Here is a 12,083-nt window from a genome sequence, read left to right as displayed (position 1 = left end):
AACCACCAGTATGTGTTCCTGGGCTGTCAAGTAAACATGGTTGCTTATTTTAGAATTCCATCACAACTATGTAAGATGACTCAATGTTGCAAGAATCTCAAAGCTAAAATAGAACATAGATCAAGTACCTAGCTATCACCATATTATCCCTAAATTCAAATCAAGAACAACTGTTAGAGCATATTTCTCCATATGTGGTTTTGTTAATTGATGACAATCTCTATGGACTATTGGTTGCCTAAAGTTATATCTGTAGGATTTGTCCATAGGCACTTCTTGAAGTCCATCTGTTGGTTTCAAGGAGTTTATATGATGATCAATGTGGTATTGAGGGTATTATCCAAAGAATGGTCATAAGGACACAAGGTTGATCAAGACTAATTCAAAGAGTAAATCAAGTTGATCAACTCACAAAGCGTACAAGATTTACCGAGAGGGACCAAGTGATCCCATGGTATGGTAAGCATTGTCCATTACGCTTTTGTGTACTAACCCATGGTCTTCATGAGAGTTCTATGTGGGGTTAGGTGTGTTTCCATGGGTTTGCGTCAAGAGGAAGATCCCATTCCATGAAGGACGACAACAAGTGGTGACCGTCATCAAGATTGTGGTGTGCAAGTTCAAGTGGAAAATCACAAAGATATCATGCTTGAAGCTTGTCGTCCATTGTGGTGCCAATGGACTTGTGAAGATGTGCTGAAGAGTGGCTCACCCATAGTGAGTATGGGGAGCAATCAACTAGTCTTCATCAAGCCATCGCAATCAAGAAAGGTGGTCCATCCTGAGGAAGTCAAGATCGTCATCATCTAGCTCAAGTGGACTATGTGCAAGGTATAGATTTGCCCTTGATAGGTTTTTCTATTTTAGGATAGATTGCCATACTGTCAAGGGGGCCTATCAAGTGAGTAACTTGATCGTATTGTTCATTGAGAGCACAAAACATTTGCATCCTTGCATAATATTTCTTGGTTCTTGTTTGGTGTTTCTCTTTGTGAGTAGTAGAGCTTACGGTCATTTTCATGACAAGCTCGAGTTCATCGAAAGCGGAGTCCATATGCATCTTCTATGGTGTTTTCGATGTTGGGAGTTTTTGCCGATTCTTCATTCATAAGAGGTTTCACATCTCTATATCATTGGCATTTTCATAACTGCATGTTCTTAAGATTGACCCCTAGGCCTACCGCTTTCGGTTCGGAAACTAAAAAAGGTGGATTTCCAGTACCTTGAGGACAAGGTGGCACGAAAATTGACCCCTTGGGAGGGCCAAAACATCACCACCATTGGGTGTACGATGCTTGTCAAGTCCGTCATCACCTCCCAAGCGATTTACTCCATCACCCCTTTGGTCGTGCCCTAGTCAACTTTGCATAACCTCAATAAGATGGAAAGGGCTTTTCTCTGGTCCGCATCATGCAAGACCTCCGGTGCCAAGTGTAAGGTAAACTGGGAAGTTGTTTGTCGCTGTTACGTCCCAAACGTATCTATAATCTCTGCATGTTCCATGATCTTTTTGGTGACATTGTTATATGATTTGGTACACTTTTATATCGTTTTACACATATTTGTACTAACCTACTAACTCAGTGCACCCACTGCCAGTTTCTGTTTGCTGATGTCTATTTTGCAGGGGCTTTTACCCAATTTTCCGAAGCCCGAAAAATTTCAGAAAAAATATATAAAAAATCAGTGTAATAAAAGATCACCGATGATGGGCCAGAGGGGGCCAGAGGTCGCCTGGGTGGGTCTCACCTCCTCCGGTGCCCTCCTTTGGCCTATATTTACTCCTCCACGAGAGAACCCTTCCATCACATCCAGAATCGTGAATTTCTCCATCGTTCCGCCACCGCAGCGCTTCCGAGATCGGGAGCGTCACGAGACCCCTTCCTGGCACCCTGCCGGAGGGAGGATTGACCTCCGGGAGCTTCTCCACCGCCATGGATGCTTCTCGTACGTGCCATGAATAGTCCTCCTTGGACCATGTGTCCATGACCAGTAGCTATGTGATGTCTTCTCTCCAATCTTATGCTTCAATGGTTAGTCTTTGTGAGCTGCCCTACATGATGAAGGCATCTATGTAATTCTCTTGCCATTGCTATGCTCGGTTTGTTGGGATCCGATGGATTTTGAGATTATGTTCAGATTTTTATGAGTTATATATTTGATTATCCTTTTTATATTATGTTCCTTAGTGATTCATGCATGTTCTCCGTTGCTATTTATTGCTTTGGTCGAGTAGTAGATTGTAACTCCAAGAGGGAGCGTTATGCATGATTGTGGGTTCATGCCCCTCGATGTCTAGCTTGAGTGACAGAAACATGAGACTAGGGGATGTGCTGTTGCCACCAGGGAGAACACAACGGTGCTCGTGACCATGATTGCAAGGATTGTATACGTTACGCATAGTAAGTTAATGCAGTTGTCCGTTGCTTTGAGTTTACACTTTGGGTGGGGCTCACAACTTAATATCGGCGAGATGTTCTTGATAGATATCTCAAGGTGGATGAATAGTAAGTAGATGCTGATGAACAAACGGTCTAATTATCTTGGCGTACTGCCCATTACTATTGAACCTCTAACTATCAGGTAGCATAATTAGCATTGCGGTGCGTTCATAATTCTGTCAATTGCCCAACTGTGATTTGTTTACCCAAGCATAGTTTTTTATCGTCTTTTGGGTGAGAGACATCACTAGTGAACATCATGTGACTCCGGTCCATATCATCATCATTGTTTACACCTCCATCATTTACCGTTTTCATTTACTTTTCCGTTGCAATCACTATTACTATTCCAGCTTGTGTTTTGATCCTTTGCAAACTACAAGGCCGGAGAGATTGACAACCTCTCTGTACTCGTTGGAAGCAAAGTTATTTGTGTGTGTGCAGGTCCACGTATTTTGCTAGCGCCAGGGTGGAAGACACCTACTTGTTGATCCTAGGAGTCCTCCTGGTTCGATAAGCCTTACAGTTCCCGTGTAAGGGAAAACTTGCCGTTGACTACATCTCAATCTTCCACTAGGGGTAACCAACGAGGTGCGAGAAGTATGTACATTATCTCGTCATCAAGCAAAGTTTTCTGGCACCGTTGCCGGGGACTCCAGTCTTCAAGATAGGGGAGTTGCACGCTATCTTTTACCTTTGCTTTTTAGTCTTGTTAGTTTGCTTTTTAGTTTTTGCTTTAGAGTCTTATACCAAAAACCACAAAAAAATTAGTTGCTTTGTTGTTGCTTGTTGTCGCTGCCATGGGTTCCACTGAGAACACCAAGTTGTGTGACTTCACTAGTCACAACAACAATGACTTTATCTGCACTCCTATTGGTGCCCCCGCCACTGGAGCCACGTCCTATGAGATTAAACCTTCTTTACTGAACCTAGTTATGAAAGATCAATTCTATGGTGCTGGAGATGATGCTGCTTTGCACTTGAACAATTTTATTGAGCTCTATGATATGCAAAAATATAAAGAAGTAGATGGTGATATTGTTAAACTTAAGCTTTTTCCTTTGTCCTTGAGAGGAGGAGCTAAAGTGTGGCTTCAATCTTTGCCTAGGAATAGCATAGATTCCGTGCTAAGATTATCCAGTTAAGAAGTAACATTATGAATTTTAGGCAATTGGATAATGAACATGTTGCTCAAGCTTGGGAACCTACACATGGTTTGACTACTTGGATGGTTATCCAAACTTTCTATGCAGGATTGGACTTTACCTCACGAAATCTGTTAGACTCGGCCGCGCGAGGAACCTTTACGTCAGCTATACTTGGTGCTGCCACAAAGCTATTGGATCAGATGATGAAAAATTATTCTCAATGGCACACCGTGAGAGCTCCAACAGGTAGGAAGGTAAACTCTGTTGAGGAGATCTCCTCCCTTAATGATAAGGTTGACATGATCATGAATCTACTTACTAAGAAAGCTCCTATCGATCCTCATGATGTTCGTTTAAATTCTTTGGTTGCTCAAGAAAGAGAGCAAGTTGATGTTAATTTTATCTCTAGGAACAACTTCAATAATAATGCTTATAGGAGTAATTTTGGTAGCAATCCTAGACCGTTTCCATCCAACAACTATGGGAACAACAACAATTATCCTAGCACCAAAAACTCCACTTCTGAATTAGAGAGCATGCTTAAAGAATTTATCACTTCTCAAAAAGCCTTCAACAAGAATGTAGAAGAGAAACTAGAAAAAATAGATAGTCTCTTTGTGAAGGTGGACATCATAGCTCATGATGTAGATATGCTTAAAATTAGAACTTCCCCACTTGAGGAAAGGAACACTACATCCATGAATGCTATCCAAGTCCAAATTAATGAGAACATCAGAATGCTAGCCAAACTTAAGGATAGATGGGCTAGAGAAAAGGAAGAGGAAGAGAGAATTAAGAGCCTTCCTACACACACTACCATTGCTACTATACAAGTCGTTGAGGATCTCAAAACTTTCAGCACCCATCGCACTCCTAGTCCAAATTAACCTATTAATGGTGATGCTAATACCTCAACTATAGGACAAGAAGGTCCTTTGAATTTAGAGACTACTAAAAGAATGAGTTTAGATGACATTACTACCACTTTAATTAATGGTAGTAATCTTGATTTTGACAATTGTAGTCTTTCCGAAGTCATCACCTTTTTGCAAAGAATGGCTAAAGACCCCCACACTAGTACACTTAATATTGCCTTCACCGAGCATATTACCAATGCTCTTATCAAAGCTAGGGAGGAGAAGCTCAAGCTAGAGACTTCTATTCCTAGAAAACTAGAAGATGGTTGAGATCCTATGGTCAAAATTAAATTGAATAAGATGTCTTGCTTTCCTTTGTGTGATGTTGGAGCTAGTGCTTCCGTTATGCCCAAAATAATGTATGATATGCTCGATTGGAAACCTTATGATCCATGCTCTTTTGGTGTTCGCCTTCTTGATTCTTCTATAAAGAAACCTTTAGGGAGAATTGATGATGTGCTTATTATTGTCAATGATAATTATGTGCCCGTGATTTTCTTATTATGTACATTGAATGTGATCCTTCATGTCCAATTATTTTGGGACGTCCTTCTCTCCGCACTGTTGGTGCTATCATTGACATGAAAGAGGGAATCATTAAATTCCAACCCCCCTTAAAAAGGGAATGGTACACTTCCCTAGAAAGAAGATTAAGTTACCTTATGAGTCCGTTACTCATGCAAGTTATTCTTTTGGAGTTGATAACACTTGATCTTCTTGCATTATGCCTAGCTCAAAGGCATAAAAGAAAGCGCTTGTTGGGAGCCAACCCAATTTGTTTTTACTTTATGTTTTAGTGGTCTTGATGTTTGTTACTACGGTAGCAATACCATTCTATCTTTATTTTTAAGCTTTGTTCCAAGTTATAGCCTCCGATTGCAAGAAAGTTCAAAAATTGTGACATGCAGTCCAGAAACAGATTCTGTCTGATTGACAGAAAAATTCGCCAAAAATCACCAGATCATCTTTTTTATATGAATTGTTTTGACAACATGCTCTATATCATTGCCTTTCTGGCACATGTTCCGAGTTTTTTGATTTGAGTGACTGAAGTGCCCCTAATAAATTATTTACTACTTGTTGTTTTGTTTTTCACAGATTCTGCCATGTTTTGCGTTTCATTATTCTGCAAATCCTAAGATTACTTTTTCTTTGCAAAAACCTTTTGGCAATCATGAGAAACAATAGCTTTTCATGAATATCTTTATTTCCAACAGGTAATGAATTATTTTATTAAGGGTACTAACCACTCTAATCAACTTATGATGAGTTTCATATGAAGGGAGTTTTCAAGTATGCGATGGGAGATGATGAAAGAAGATACAGGAGTGTCAAGCGCTCAAGCTTGGGGATGCCCCCATGCACCCCAAGAAATAATCAAAGGAGACTCAAGCGTGTAAGCTTGGGGATGCCCCGTGCACCCCCTTCTCTATCAACAATCATCAGTTTGTCCATCTCGATGCTATATTTTTATCATTTCATATGTTATGTGCTATGCTTGGAGCGTCCCGCTCTTTACTTTTTAGTTTGTTTTAGTTTTGCTTGCTGTTCATAACAAGTCGGAACCTAGCCTACCTTGTTTGGGAGAGAGACACGCTCCATTCCACTCTAGAACACAACATAGGTTCTCATGCTTATTTTTGTGTGTGTTCTTCATATTTCCATAGCTACTGTCATGCTTAGCTCTTAGTTTTCATGCTTATATTTTTAAGAGCTTTTATTTAGGTTTCTTTTGGAACTCTCTTGAGTTATCATGCTTATCTTGTTTAGAGAGTTGGCTTGTTGCACTGAGTTGTGTGTCTTGCATGATTCGGTAATTGAGGTTGCTATTTAAGTATAGTAGTAACTTGCAATAGTTTTGACGTATTGATTTGAGTAATGTTTGGACTATTGGTGCCAAGAGCTTGAGCCTATTAGTGACATGTGTCGTATTTTGGGAAATCCGTGTGTTTTTCAAAAAACTAAAAATCAGTTGAGAACTCTAGCTACTAAATTGATCGCTAACCTCTGGAGGGGTTGGAATATATAGAGTACCCTCACGTTACTATGAGTCGAGGATGCGCAAGGATAACTAAACCCCCAAACACTCCTCCTTGGGGTATTTGTCTCTTTGTGAACCTCCTAACTAGATAGAGAGTTACCGATAATAAGTGTATGAGTTCTTTGGATTAATGTGAGTATTTGATTGTTGGCACTTCCACCATCCATATTTTGCTAGCCTCTTCGGTACCGTGCATTGCCCTTTCTGAGATTGAGAGTTGGTGCAAACTTCGCTGGTGCATCCAAACCCATGACATGATATGCTCTGTCATACATAAGCCTCATTATATCTTTTCTCAAAATAGCCACCATACCTACCTATTAAGGCATTTTCATAGCCTTTTCGAGATACATTGCCATGCAACATCCACCATCTCATGACTTGATCTTCATGTCATACATGCTTTTGCTTGTTCGTAGAGCCGCATGATAGTTGGGCCTTGCCCCAATTACTGCTACATGACGTGCTAGTATCATTGCATATCCTGCTACACTGGTAGAGGCATACATTTGCATACATCATTATAGTTTTCACTTGTCTTTATGTTGAGTATTTCTTATAAAGTGTGATGATCTTATTTTTATTCATGTAAAACATAGAGTGTTGACCTTAAGTGAGGAAAAGATCCCAAAGAGCACAAACAAAAGATCCCAAAGTGGACAAATGAGAGATAAATAGAAATAGCCAAAGAGGCCAAAAAAATAAAAAAAATAGAAAAAGAAAGAAATAAAAGAAATAAAAAGAGAGAAGGGGCAACACTACTATTCCTTTTGAAAGTTCCACACTCGTACTCCATTGCTATATTTGTATTACATAGAGATTATCATTCACGCATGACTATGTGGGGACCCTTACATTATAGAACTTCGTTTGCATATTCCAATGATTAGCCTCCTCAAATGAGCTCTAGGTCTTCTTAAGAAAACAAGTGGGATGCACCCCCACTAGTTCCATTAGAGAGCTTACCTTAGCTCATATGTGCATCCGTTACATGGCAATCCCTACTCCTCACATCGTATCTATCATTTGGCTTTCTCTCGCCTATGGTTGTCCTCATTGATGTGAGCATTTCACACCTTTTTGTCTTCCTTCCCCATCATTATTCTATTTGCCATCTTAAGTGCCAACATATCTTGCTTACGCTCATCCATTGCATGAGTGCTCAAAGTCGAAAGGGAGAGGATCATTTTGACTTGTGCCTAACTAGTGGTCTCGCGATGAGTCAAAATAAGATTTCGAAGGAGACCAAGTGTGAGGTTTAATAGATTGAGTTCTCAATTAAAAATATATTTTATGATCCCAACCCATCTCCCACTTCTTGCACGCAAACACCATTTGGAGACATTCGAGTCACGGACAGCGAGAGCTCTTGCACCTTTCTGTTCTTACTTTGCTAAACTCAATACTACATATAAACTCTTGCTTGTTATTGTCTTGACTTGAATTGCATATCTCACTTGCTTTACTTTGAAGTTCTTATATGTGTGTTAGCATGTCACCACATAAATTATTGTGTTATCATTTATCTACTCGAGGACGAGCAGAAATTAAGCTTGGGGATGTTGATACGTCCCAAACGTATCTATAATTTATGCTTGCTCCATGATCTTTTGGGTGACATTGTTATATGTTTTGCTACACTTTTATATCATTTTACACATATTTGGACTAACCTACTAACTCAGTGCACCCAGTGCCAGTGTCTGTCTGCTGATGTCTATTTTGCAGGGGATTTTACCCAATTTTCCGAAGCCCAAAAAATTCCAGGAAAAATATATAAAAAATCAGCGTAACGGAAGCTTCCAAATCACCGAAGATGGGACAGAGGGGGGCCAGAGGCCGCCTGGGTGGGTCCCACCTCCTCCGGTGCCCTCCTTTGGCCTATATTTACTCCTCCACGACAAAATCCTTCCATCACATCCAGAATCGCGAATTTCTCCATCGTTCCGCCGCCGCAGCGCTTCCGAGATCGGGAGCGTGAGGAGACCCCTTCTCGGCACCCTGCCGGAGGGAGGATTGACCTCCGGGAGCTTCTCCACCTCCATGGACGCTTCCCGGACGTGCCGTGAGTAGTCCTCCTTGGACCATGAGTCCATGACCAGTATCTATGTAATGTCTTCTCTTCAATCTTGTGCTTCAATGGTTAGTCCTTGTGAGCTTCCCTACATGATCAAGGCATCTATGTAATTCTCTTGCTATTGCTATGCTCGGTTTGTTGGGATCCGATGGATTATGAGATTATGTTCAGATTGTTATGAGTTATATATTTGATTATCCTTTTATATTATGTTCCTTAGTGATTCATGCATGTTCTCCGTTGCTATTTATTGCTTTGGCCGTGTAGTAGATTGTAACTCCAAGAGGAAGCGTTATGCATGATTGTGGGTTCATGCCCCTCGATGTCTAGCTTGAGTGACAGAAACATGGGACTAGGGGATGTGCTGTTGCCACTAGGGAGAAAACAACGATGCTTGTGACCACGGTTGCAAGGATTGTTTACCTTACGCATAGTTCGTTAATGCAGTTGTCCGTTGCTTTGAGTTTACACTTTGGGTGGGGCTCGCAACTTAATACCAGTGAGATGTTCTGGATAGATATCTCAAGGTGGATGATTAGTAAGTAGATGCTAATGAACAAACAGTCTACCTGTCTTGGCGTACTGCCCATTACTATTGAACCTCTAACTATCAAGTAGCATAATTAACATTGCGGTGCATTCATAATGCTGTCAATTGCCCAACTGTGATTTGTTTACCCAAGCATAGTTGTTTATCGTCTTTTGGGAGAGAGACATCACTAGTGAACATCATGTGACTCCGGTCCATATCACCATCATTGTTTACACCTCCATCATTTACCGTTTTCATTTACTTTTCCGTTGCAATCACTATTACTATCCCCGCTTGTGTTTTGATCCTTTGCAAACTACAAGGCCGGAGAGATTGACAACCTCTCTGTACTCGTTGGGAGCAAAGTTATTTCTGTGTGTGCAGGTCCACATCTTCTGCTAGCACCACAGTGGAAGACACCTGCTTGTTGATCCTAGGAGTCCTCTTGGTTCGATAAACCTTACAGTTCCCGTGTAAGGGAAAACTTGCTGCTGACTACATCTCAATCTTCCACTTGGGGTAACCAACGAGGTGCGAGAAGTATATACATCCTCTCGTCATCAGTCGCCCCCTCGAATATGGTGGGCTTGGGGTCCTCAACACTGAAAAATTTGCACGTGCTCTCAGACTGCGGTGGCCCTGGTATGAATGGACAAACCCATCCAAACTTTGGGTGGGCCTAGGTAACCCTTGCGACGAGGAAGACATTTACTTATTCTACTCCCCCACAACCATCACTGTGGGGAACAGAGCGAGAACGGCTTTCTGGGACTCTCCTTGGTCGCTTGGCCGCAAGCCAAATGACATCGCTCCCCTCATCCACGAAGCCTAGAGGAGGAAAAATTGGAAGGTTCGAGAAGCATTGAGGAACAATGCATGGATTCTTAAGATAAACCACCCTGAGGTTGTCACCGTCGACCACATCCAAGAATTCTTCACACACTCGACGGTTGTGCATGATTTCCAGGTTGATGAACACAATGACGACACTATCATGTGCAAACACACTAACGACGGGGTTTACTCAGCGGCCTCAGCCTATAGGGCCCAATTCTTGGGTTTGGGCATGTCCCCCCTGGACCGCATGCTATGGAAGAACCGGGCACCTCCGAAGGTCAAGTTTTTTGCTTGGTTGGCTCTTCAAGATAGAATTTGGGCTGCCGATAGACTTGCCAAGCGAGGATGGGAAAATTGTGGATTATGCCCACTATGCAAACATGAGCCTGAGACTGGTCCGCATCTCTTATTTAAGTGCCGGTACACTAATAGCCTGTGGAGCATGGTGGTGGCCAAACTTGGCCTCGTTCACGTGGAGATATCTTCTTGCCACTTGGCGGGTTCTGTTGAAGAATGGTGGGACAACAGAACCGGCTTGGACATTCCATAACGCAAGGCCATGGCCTCGCTAACCATGCTTGTCTCTTGGGCGATTTGGAACGAGAGGAATGCCCGCGTCTTCAGAAAAAAGAGTGCGCCGCCACCGATCGTCCTCAACATTCTCGAGGAGATGAACCCATGGGTCGCTGCACGTGCAAAGAAACTAGGTGAAATTATTATATGCGAGTAATTGTCATGTGGTGTTTTCTGGATCATTGTAAAACTCTATTATCCTCTTAATTAATATATAAGGAAAATATTTTGCCTCTGTTTTAAAAAACATAGCAAATGGCGGTGGTTCAAATATTATCATCGTTTTATGCCAACTCTGTCTCTAGGGTTTTCAATGTGTGTTGAGTGTGCTGAGATAGGTTCTTTTTTTTCCTTTCAAAGAGGGCCTTGGTTTATTGGTTAGACACACGGCGGGGTGCGGCCTGATCATCTGGGTTCAATTGCTAGAACTGGTGTGATATTTATACCGTCTTTTATTCCTTAAGGACCAATCTTGATGCATTATGGGATCACCCCATCGGGATAAAAATCTTGTTACTCATGAAAATAATTATTTTGAAGGACCTGGTTTCATGTATGGTGAGACTACAAATCTTTACTCTTTATCTTTACCCCTAATAATAAAGAGCTATGGATTCCGTCGAGTTCACCGTCGCGTACGTTTTGCAAAAAAAATGTATTTTTTATATTTAACCCGCAATCCATAAATATACATATATTTGTACAAAAATAGGTTGACCCATATAATCAATTGTCCCACCTTGTCTTCTTACACCCGATTCTTTCATTTTGTGTACGTCTTTGGATTTGCTAGGCATCAAGGAGCTGTGCCAAAAATTAATAAGTAGAGGATGAATACTCAAAAAGAGGTCTAAAGAAGCTAATGGATGCTTATAAAAAACAAAGACGAGGTCTCTAACTACTAGGACTCCATGCCGGAGGACATGGAGATACTGTACTTGTATATATAACTAGAAGCAAAAGCCGCGCTTTGCCACGGCCACTCCATCATCTAACAAAAAAAACGGAGATTTTTTTCTTGTGGTTTTTCTTGGCAAAGAAGGGACTGCAAATTTTTTTTGCCCATTAACGATAAAATCGAGAGACACAATGTAGCCATAAAATATGAAAAGCCAACATCATACAAATAAAGATAAACTAAAATATCAACACAAAAAAATTAACCATCACAAGAGTACGAACGCAAATAGAATGGGAGTGAGGGAAAAGAAAAATAGAAAAGAAAACCAAGGATTCAAGAGATGGAAACTATGTGACATAATATACATATACATGCAATGTCACTAATTAAAGTTGAACAATCCAGAGTAGTAGTAAGTAAGATCGGCCTTGACATCGGGACGCAGTTTATTTCAAGATGATTGTAGAATACTAAAGCAATGCTCTATTATCTCAAACTTTGTGGCATAAATGTTTTTATTAAAAGTACTCTTAATTGCAAACAGAGGTGCATTTGTTTCAAGCTGGCTCGAACACCTGAATAGAGTCAGATTTGTGGGTTTCACAATAACAAAATG

Source organism: Hordeum vulgare, chromosome 3H (assembly GCF_904849725.1).
Source record: "Hordeum vulgare subsp. vulgare chromosome 3H, MorexV3_pseudomolecules_assembly, whole genome shotgun sequence".
Taxonomy (NCBI): domain Eukaryota; kingdom Viridiplantae; phylum Streptophyta; class Magnoliopsida; order Poales; family Poaceae; genus Hordeum; species Hordeum vulgare.
This window is presented reverse-complemented; position numbering follows the sequence as displayed.